The sequence below is a fragment of the Bidens hawaiensis genome, unplaced genomic scaffold, assembly GCF_021521415.1.
Source record: "Bidens hawaiensis isolate Kalapana, Puna unplaced genomic scaffold, B.hawaiensis_p1.1 tig00003126_1, whole genome shotgun sequence".
Lineage (NCBI taxonomy): Eukaryota > Viridiplantae > Streptophyta > Magnoliopsida > Asterales > Asteraceae > Bidens > Bidens hawaiensis.
In genome coordinates this window covers 1,966,170-1,976,811 of record NW_027491168.1, presented here as the reverse complement: position 1 = coordinate 1,976,811, position 10,642 = coordinate 1,966,170, and the positions used below count along the sequence as shown (strand labels likewise).

At 32.2% G+C, this 10,642-nt stretch overlaps 1 pseudogene across 1 annotated transcript; it reads right to left on the bottom strand.

The window, feature by feature from the left end:
• Positions 1-5,028: 5,028 nt before the first annotated feature.
• Positions 5,029-8,274, bottom strand: LOC143622401 (uncharacterized; annotated as a pseudogene). Its single transcript, XR_013151694.1, has 7 exons — positions 8,204-8,274; positions 7,298-7,439; positions 7,072-7,219; positions 6,476-6,551; positions 6,293-6,404; positions 6,108-6,199; positions 5,029-5,366 (listed from the first exon to the last, which is right to left on the bottom strand). The product of XR_013151694.1 is annotated as an uncharacterized LOC143622401 (transcript).
• Between the last annotated feature and the right edge of the window lie 2,368 nt (positions 8,275-10,642).

Genomic DNA, 10,642 nt, shown 5'->3' with positions numbered 1-10,642 from the left:
AAGAAGATGAACATGAATGAATATAAGGGATAATAAACAGATGCATTAAATCAAAATATTAAGGAAAGAAAGTTAATAATCAAATCTTCTCGGTGTAGACGGAATTTGAATAAATCAACTTATAAGAAGAAAAGAAAAATTTTGTCTCCTTAAATCAAATTTCTTTGAAATGCGTCTTCCAAGACGAAATTAAAAAGACACATTTTCCAAGAATTTGAAAATTTGTACAGCCCAGGCAGGAAACATAATAAAACCGTCTAGAGAGACTGTCTTTTGAGAAGAAAAATTAAGAAAGAAATATGGTCTGCTCTCTCAATATTTTTAAAATTTTGGACTTGTCCATCAACACTATTCCCATGTTTAGACTACTCCCTCCATATTTTTAAGAGTTTGGCATGCTCTCTCATAATAAAAATCTTTTTCTAATGTGTCTCTTCAATCCTTTAGAAATACTCAAGACTTTTGGGCTATTTTAGGGTATGTTTGGTATGGGGTAATGGAATGAATAAGGGAATGGAACGGACATGGAAATGGAATGGACAAAGGAATGAAATGGATCATTACATCCCATTGCCATGTTTGGTTATCATCATTCCATTGCTATGTTTGGTTATCATGTAGGAATAAAATGATTCTTCACTTTATTATTAGTAGTAGTAAATATTATTCTTGTTAATAGTAATATTATTATTTACTAATAATAATAAACTGATAATGTTTATTATTATTATTATTATTATTATTAGTAGAAAATAATAATAATATAATACGAATATTCATAATAACTAGTTTTTAAAACCCGCGCGTTACAACGAGATTATTTAATCGAATAAAAATAATCGTAAAAACGTTAAATAACGCATGCGCATTGTGAAATATTAACTCATCAAATTTAAATATATTAATAGTTGTATTATAATATACAAATCAATAATGATATTAGTAATAGTAATATACTATAATAATATTGACAATATGGCAATAATTATAATATAATAATAATAATAACAATTATTTATTTAATTATTATTATTATTATTATTATTATTATTGGGTCATTTCATTTCTTGTAGAAATGAAAAAAAAAACACCTCTTCTTAAATAAATGAAAATTCTATAATTGGAAGGAGTTTTATTCATTAAGGAATAGCCCATTTCATTACCACATGACAACAAAACATGTTATAATTCATTTCATTGGAATATTTCATTCCATTCCGTCCTTTATTCTTTCATACCAAACACTACCTTAAGGATTCTTTCTCTGAAATAAGTTATTTTAAGAATTTTCCCTTGTTTATATAGCTAGTTAAAATGTGATGGCTTGCTATAACGCGTGTTCGCAAGTTGCAAAATCATTTTTACCAATGATTTAGACCTACCTTTCTTATTGTTCTATTTTTCTTCAACACCGCAATTTACATTTATAACATGCTAACTCCTTCATATCATAGGTAGGGGTGGATTCACTGTTGGATTAGATGGGGCATAGATACCCATTCAAATCTCTAGTTTATGTTATAAACTTCTAATATATCAATCAATCAATCAATCATGCCCAGTAAAATCCCACCGACAGCAAAGCTATAAGTAGGGTCTGGGGAGGGTGGGATGTAGGCACACCGTACCTCTATCCAAAGGAATAAAGAGGTGGCTTCCAGAGAGACCCTCGGCTCTAAGTACATGTGTATGAAGCAAAATAAAGGAAATCAAAGTTTAACAGTTATATAAAAACTACTATTAATTATAATAATATTAATAATAAGATCACAGTTTAACAGCTATATAAAAGCTTTTTTATTAATTATAATAATAATAATAATATATGTAAGGGAAATACCATTATGGTATGTGACCTAAATAAGTTAAGTCTAAGCCCTAAGGTATTCAATTCTCTCTAAAAATCCTTAACTTTAATTCTACTTCTCCACGAATTCCTATCCTCAACCATGTCCTCGGAGAGGTTTAGGTCTATCAAATCATGCCTAATCCTCTCATCCCAAGTCAATGTCGGTCGTCCTCTACCCCTCCTCCCCTCTATAGTAATGTTTTCTACGGATCTAACTTCTAATATATTAAGTACAATGACCCGTGTACACCATCCTTGTTATTTTCGGTGCCCCAAACCCAACATTTTGAGCTCAACTTTCCAATTATAAATTAAGCACAACGATCCATGATTCATGGGTAAGGAATCTTAAGTCTTATCACTATAACCGGTTGCCTCAGCTTTTGCACCACTTACGATAATACTATGTGTTGTCATTGAAGTTAGGCTCTGAATTCATGCAATAATATTGTGACATGCAGTGATGACTGGATGCTGACTAGACACTAGTTGAAGCCACTACTAAAGCCGTTTGAGCTTGTTATGGTTCAGGATAACGGTAGCTTTGTTACGGACTGAAACCATTGCTGTCACACCCCAAAATCGTAAATTTAAAAGCGAAAGACTTAATTAGGCTAATTTGCGCGGTAACTGACGCTATTTAGCCCATAATATTCAAACACAAACACTTAACAAGTTGGGCATTTATTTATAATATAAAATCATTGTGCATAAGTTTAGTACACATTTATTAAAATAACATTTGTGTCCAGCTTTTTGGGTTCGACACAACGCCTAGTTTTCCCAATTCCTTCACGAAGCTCTCGTCTTAGTTATCTGAAAGAAAACATTTAAAAATATGTCAACCAAAGGTTTGTGAGTTCTCAATTTATAAATCAATTATTTTAAATCAAAGTGTTTCCTTTGATAGAACAGTAACATAAATAGTTTCCTTCGACTTTTCACGAAGTTCCTTTGAGATTTTTTTTTAAATTATTTTCTATGAAAGATTCAATAAAACATTTATGTAAAATCATCCTCGTCTTTTCAACGAGATTTTATATAAAATCAACCTTTTCGTCTTTTCACTACGATGGTAAACTTTAAACAATCTTTTCTTCGCCCTAGTAGGCCCAAAGTCAACTTTCATTTTAATTTTGAAAGCTTAAAGATATACCATTTTTAACCCAAAGTGTGACAATTTATATTTTCACACTAAAGTCCCGCACAATTTTCTTTTCTCCCTTGTTAAAGTATAGCACCATCTTTGAGTGGTAAAAATATAGAGGGTTTATATATAAAGACTATTCGTTTGTTTGTTTTTTTCTTTTTTATAACTTTTCTGATGCAGTATGGTTATTTAAAGAAAACAAAAACAAAGCCTAACTAGACAATCATCCGGCCATTATACACAAAAATAATTTATATGGACTATGATAATTAGAATGCACCTCCAGTCTTTATATATTTAATATGCGTTTCACAAGCGCCCGTCAAGGGCTTGGCGTACAAACACTACAACGCTTATATTCCAAAACGTGTAATGGGATCAAATGGGTTTAGCGAGATGTTTGGTGGTCATATCATCTTTTTAGCGCCTCAATATTCATCACTACACGTAATCTAATATCGTCATAGCCAAAAAAGGTCAACAAAGTCAATACAATATTGACAAGTGTAATTACAATATCGACAATTTCAGACGATATGTTCTACTACAAAACAACTTGTACAAAATCAATGACGATATATTCAACTAAAAAACAACTTGCACAAAATCAATGAAAGTGTTTACAAAAAGTAGAATAAGTAGAATGTTTTTGAAACAAAACAGAATATTTGTTTATTTGTTTGGCTTTGTTATTTGGTTCCATTTGTCGTAATATTCCATAGGAATTTAAGGTTGGGAAAATTCCTAAAATGTCTTATTTTTAGAGAGATTCTAAAGATGTAACTTCAAAATTCAAATTCCCTATTTGTTCCTTTACTAACTCATCATCGTCTCTACGTTAGAAGTTCGAGACGGCATGTTTCTTAACCCGTCGCCTCCTCGACATATTAGCTCAAAACCCGTCGCTTTCCCGCCATGTAAGCTCAAAACCCATCGCCTCCCCGTCATGTTAGCCCAAGACTCATCGCTTCCCCGATGTGTTAGCTTAAAAATTAAAGCTAATAAATCTTGTTATTTAAAAAATTATATCTAAACAAGGTACACATAAAATGATTTAGATGGTATGCATGAGTTTCTAAATCATATTATTATCCAAAATCCAATATACAATTTAAAATATTCAAACTTTTTTTTAATTTAGTTTTGGGTCACTGTTTTTAGTAAAGATAAGGTAGAATTTTTTTTTAACTAACACAGCGGGGAGGCGATGAGTTTTGAGATAGCATGGAGGAGAGACGATGGGTTTTGAGCTAACATGGTGGGGAGGCGACGGATTATGAGCTAATATGGCAAGGTGGTGGCGAGTTAAGAAATTTGTCGTCTCGAATTTCTAACGTAGAGGCGATGACGAGTTCGTATAGGGACACAGAGGGAATTGAATTTTTTTAGAGACATTTAGAATCTCTCTTTAAAAATGAGACATTTCAAAAATTTCCCGTTAATGGTTGTGTTTACCTTGTACAACTCTTTTTTACACATTTTCATATTATTTGACTATAAATGGAACATTTGACCATAAAATAGATTGTTCCAGTAAGACCTTCGATTCGAAAAAAAAAAAAAAAAGAAAACCTATTTTTTACAATATAAAGGTTGTATAAATCGATTCAAATGGCTTTTGTTATTCTGTTTATGCAACTCTTTCTCTCAATTCACGGTTACTCCGGGAACACCAACCAAAATTTTGAGTTCGAAAAAGCTCATTACGCGAAGAAACCACCAGGAGTGTCTTGATGTAGAATGGATTCAAAAGGATTAAAGTGTAATGATTCAAAGAGTTTGGATTGTGTTAAGAGATCTAAATGCGACTGTTAGTATTCACATGGGTCTAATGCTACCCAACTTCCCCATATGGGCAATAGTTAAGATTCATGGTGAATGAATGTGTAAGTTGTTAAAAAGAAATGCTTCGATGACTTATATATTTTATTTAAGAAAGAAATCCAATGCCAGTATGCCACATAAGTGCATGAGCACCCTTTGTGAGGCTATATTAACCTTCAAAGAAAAGAAAGCATGCACAACAACCACCAACACAATGAAACATGGTCCACAATACAATCCAAGTTTCTTTTACCCCAAGGAATGGGAATACAGTTTCTTACAAATGAATCTTTACCTCAAGAAACAACACTGCTAAGAACATCAAGTATTGATCAGGGTATTCTTCCCACCCCAACGAGTTGAATATTACAACGGTTTTATACTACAAAACGAGCAACGGGCCCGGATGAGACCTCGACTAAACATAAAACCATGTTAAACCAAACCCATGGCATGCAAGGAAAATCAAACCGAAAGGATATTCTTTTCGCAAATCTAGCCTTTCAGAAAATCCTTCAAAGAGAAAGGGGGTGACTCTACATCCTGCATAAAAAATATACGGGTTATGCTTTATCTTTAACAAGTCAAACAGGTTTATATAAAAGATTTAACTATAAAGGACACGGGTTAACTGGGTTAACTGGCAGATCCAGAGTCATCTGAAGCGTATTTGAATATACAAGATCACCTAAATTGCTTTAATAGAAAAAATGTCTAGTTGTGATGATAATACAGTTGTTTGATATAATATAAAAAAAAGGAAAAAAATGTACCAGATTTAAATCACATCCATTGTACAATTTTTACTTCAAGATATCGACAATGCAGAATCTCTTACATATCAAAAACGATATGGCTATTTTCATTTTAATGGGTCAAAAGGGCTATATCATAAGACCTAAATATAAAGAAAATGGGTCAAGTACAGGTATTTGAATAAATAAAATTATATTGTCTAAATTGCTTTAGTATATAATAGACCACTTAAATTGCTTTAAATAAAATAATATGTTTAGTAGTGATGATAATGCAGTTTTCATAATCATATTTTATATATTAATCATTTATTAAGTATAGAGACACTGAAAATATTGGAAATACCAGATTTAACCTGTTAACCAATCTGCCAATTTTGTCACCCATAAATCGCATGCATTATGACTTTTACATCAACAACCGATAAAGAAGAAACTCTTACATATCTACACTCTATTTTTTCCAATCAACAAAGTGATCAAGCGATTTACATACGAACCCGAAGAAAGCAAAAAGGTTTTAGTTTACCTTTCCAGGTTCTCCATTTAAGCATTGTCTAACTACAGTTGCCTGCTGTATTATCCTTTCTAGTTCTGAATAACTTGGCTTACTTGCATGTGCTGACAGTACCATGAAGCAAATGAGAGTTAAACAATATAACACCAAAACCATATAAACAATTACAAAAACAAGAAATCATAAAACATACAGACCCAAAATTGCTCTGTTCAAGTTGTCTGCGATTTGTTGCTTGTATTCCAAGCAAAGTAGATGAAACACAGGTGATTTTTCTGGTTCTTCATAAGCTAGTAAAGCCATAATATCCTGCACGAAAGCAAGTCATTTATTTACCAAACAAAAAAGGCGGTTAATATGATTAATAAAAAGAAACATACTTCTAGCCTTTCAACATAGTTTTGCATTTTACCAAAAGGGGTCAACTTGGCTTGAGCAAATTCAAGAGCTTCTGTGCTGCCAAGTAATATGTACATTAAAATTACATAACTTAATGAACAAGTAGCATTTTTCGTCCTTCAGCTACATAGCAAAATTCACTTTTTGTCCATAAACTAAGGGAATAACAGAAATCGTCATTTATGTTCATATTTTTTCACATTTTGCATCCTTTCCATTAACGGTCGTTAGAATTTTCTGTTAAACCTAGTTGCGTGCCTTGCACATAAGGGTAGTTTGGTCCTTTTACCTTTTTAATAAAATATTAAAATATATTTGTTTTTTTTTCATTAAAAAGGGTTAATTGCCTAAATTTCCTTCATGTGCAAAGCATTTGACTGGACTTAACAAAAAAAAAAAAAAAAAAAAAAATCTAAAGTCCGTTGGTGGAAAAAAGGGACACTGCGACAAAATATGAATATAAATAATAATTACTGTTATTTCCTTAGTTTAAGGACGAAAAGAGTAATTTGTTCTAATTTAAAAAGTGCATATCGCTTCAAACAAACAAGCTGTTAATATGATTATTGGTGCTTACCATTTCTTTGAGGAAATAAGTTCAACAAAACGAAGGCTTAGAAGATCAAAAAGCAAGCTTTTGTCATTTTCAAGTAGGTCGGGCGCCATCTGTTCTATTAACAGAATAGCCCCTAACGCATTCCCGTTCAATGCAAAGTGTAAAATTCCTGAAAGGGTTATAATATAAAACTGCAAGAAACACAATGTAGCTGTATTTAAAAAATATTATAAAGATTTAATCTCACGTTTTCTTTAATCCATGTCTTCCAACTGAGCAGCGGATACTTTTAATCCAGTGGAAGCAACAAGTGATTCCACGGTATCTTTAAAGCAACCGTGCATGAGATATGATAAGATGATATTGTGACTGTCTTTGCCATTGATTTTCTGGCATGTTTATATTAGAAAGATTAGAGTTATAAAAAAGAAAAGTGCGAATATTATAGCCCTAACTATGAATAAACAGAAAAGCACAATAACAAGATTTGAAAGAAAGGACATCATATGTACAAGCTCCAAACTAGTTCTTTCAAAAAGTTCAAAAGAGCATTATATGTGTGACATCAGGACGACGATGTTAATATTGGATTTCTCTGTAATAAACAGATCGCCTTCATAAATTTCTCTTAGTTAACAGCAATAGAGCATCATTTCATTTGAGAAGAATTGTTCAAACGTAAAATCAAACATTTTCGTTTTACATAAGAAATGAAACACTATGTCAACTTTCTAATTTGTCTTTCATTCAGTATGTGATTTTGGTACCCATAGCACGTTTTCATATGTTCCACCCACAGCCAAGTAAGCCCAAAACTCATTGATGATTTAAGAGACGGGGCATTTCTTATAAACCAAGAATCTCTCGTTTATGTGGGATTTGCCTTGGTCAGTCAGTATCATTACAATTTTAGTATTCTCAAGAATGCCTCTCATAACTGCATGCATTCTTAACCTATCACCAAATTTTAGGGCTCAAAATATGCAAATTGAAGTTCAAAGTTGAACCCATCACCAAATTTCCAATCTAATTTTGTATGCATACGTATTAGGTTTTCAATTTTGAATAATATCATTGGTTGGTTGGGTAAAAAATAGTTGAAAGATGCATCGTTGACGTTGACTAAGAAATTGAAGGAATGAATGGAACTTACGATTTGCTCGTACTGCCTGGGATCGACATCCATTGATGAATCAAATGCTAATTGCTGAAGAAGAATATTCAACAACAACAACAGGCCAATTGGGGAAATTATTAATCACAACACAGCCTCCGAAAAATCTTTCGATTGTCAAAATGATTGTTCTCAAACGTGTCAATGTTTTCGGTTTTTCAGATTAACTTTTTTTTTACATATTATTCTTTTCATGTAAATTATTTTTAAAAAAATACCATTATATATATATATATATAGCAAGGTTAGAATAAGAAGCGGTTTTTTTCTAAAAAGTGTAAGAAGTTATATGGACCGTTGGATGAAATATAATAAACAAGGGAAGGATGGTCTATAGTTATTTTGTTATTTTTTGAATTAATTTTAGAAGTTATTATATTGTTAAAATTTTAATTAATATATTTATTGAAAAAGATTTTTGGCATATTCACCGGCAGACCAGATCCAGATATCAATTTGCTCAGCTGCCGCCGCCGTTTTTGTTCACTCACCGCCGTCAACCTCTTCACCACCGCTGTCCGCCACCCGTAACTACCACCCCACCACTACTGTTATCAACCACATCCTCCGCTGTATCTCCAAAACCCCCAAACTTAGCCCACAAATAATAACCTTAATCCAATCCACTAACCACACATCCCATTAATCATCCTCAAAACATATACCCAACACTCCATGATCGATCAAACCCTAACCTTAATTCAACAAATGAAACAAATTTTTGGCTGTGGCCCAGGTATAAGATCTTACAATACTTTATACAATGCTTTTGTTGAATCCGATCAGTTTAATCGTGTCGAATTGTTGTTTAGAAGCTTTAGAAAAATGGGTGGTGTTCCGAATTTGAAAACGTATAATGTTATGATTAAGTGTAAATGGAAGGAGTTTGTGCGGGCGAAGAACACGGTGGATTGGATGTTTCGGAAAGGGATGCTACTGGATAAGTTTAGTTATGGGACTTTGATTAATGGGTTGGTGAAGAATGGTGAGACGGGTCGTGCATGCCAGGTGTTCGATGAAATGTCCGAGAGAGGAGCGACGCCGGACGTGATGTGTTATAATATGTTAATCGATGGGTTTCAGTGTGTTATTTACGTGGTGGAGCTGGTGATAGGCGTGAGGGGTGGTGATAGGCGGTGAATAGCCTGGTGATGATGGTTGCCGGAGGTCGGTGGCGGCTGGTGATGTGGAGGTAGGTGGTGGCAATGGTGGTGGGTTTGATGGGGGAGAGAGAGAGAGAGAGAGTGTGTGTGTGTGTGTGCGTGTTTTTTTTAATCTTTTATGGGTATATATATAAGTGTGTTTTTGTTCTTGGTGTTCTTGATGTTGTGTATAAATATGGATTAATATTTGGTGTTGTGTTTTAAAACACACTGTAATATATATTACGATGTGTTTTTGGTGTTGTAATTTAATTTTGTTACCATATATAATATAACACACTGGACGAATATGCCCTTAGAGTGTTATAAAACAAGAATTAAAAAAAGAACACCGTCTAAAAAACACACTTTCTATCCAGACCATCAGATCATTAAATCTAACGCACCAGATTACTTCTTATACTTTTTAGACACACTCCACTTCTTATTACAACTCCACCACACACACACACACAGATATATATATATATATATATTTGGATTTTAATTTTATTTAATGTAAGAAAGTTAATAATTAATATACTTGAGATTTGATGATAATATGGTTTCACAAATAAATGATATGTTATAATCCAGTTTAAAAGCTATCTGGGTTTGGTGATACCCATTACCCGTTTATTTTCTTTATTATAAAATTGTTTCTTAATTATAAATAATACTTTTTTTTAAATAAAATAGGATATTAATTTTTAGTATATCGCTATTTTATAGGATTTTCATATCAAATATTTGATGAGATTAATTTTTAATATAATGAGATGTTATAACCCGTTTAAGAGCTATCTGAGTTTGGTGAGACCTTTACCCGTGAATTTGGGTCAAATTCGTGAGAAGCCTTTATTTACAAGTAAAGCAATTTGATGGCTTGAGAGAATGGTTGTTTTATATTTTTCGTTTTTTAATATTTACTTTTTGGATTTTAATTTTTTTTATTGTATGAAAGTTAATAATATACTTAGGGTTTGATGATGAAAGGGTTTCATAAATAAATGATATGTTATAACCCGTTTAAAAGCTATCTGAATTTGGTGACCCATGACCCGCTTATGTTTTTTATTGTAAAATTGTTTATTAATTATAAATAATATCTTTTTCTTTTTAAATTGGATATTAAATTTCAGTATGTCCCTGTTTTATAGGATTTTCATATCAAATAATTGGTAAGATTAATTTTTAATTTAATGAGATGTTATAACCCGTTTAAGAGCTATCTGGTTTTGGTAAGACCCATACCTATGAATTTAGGTTAAATCAA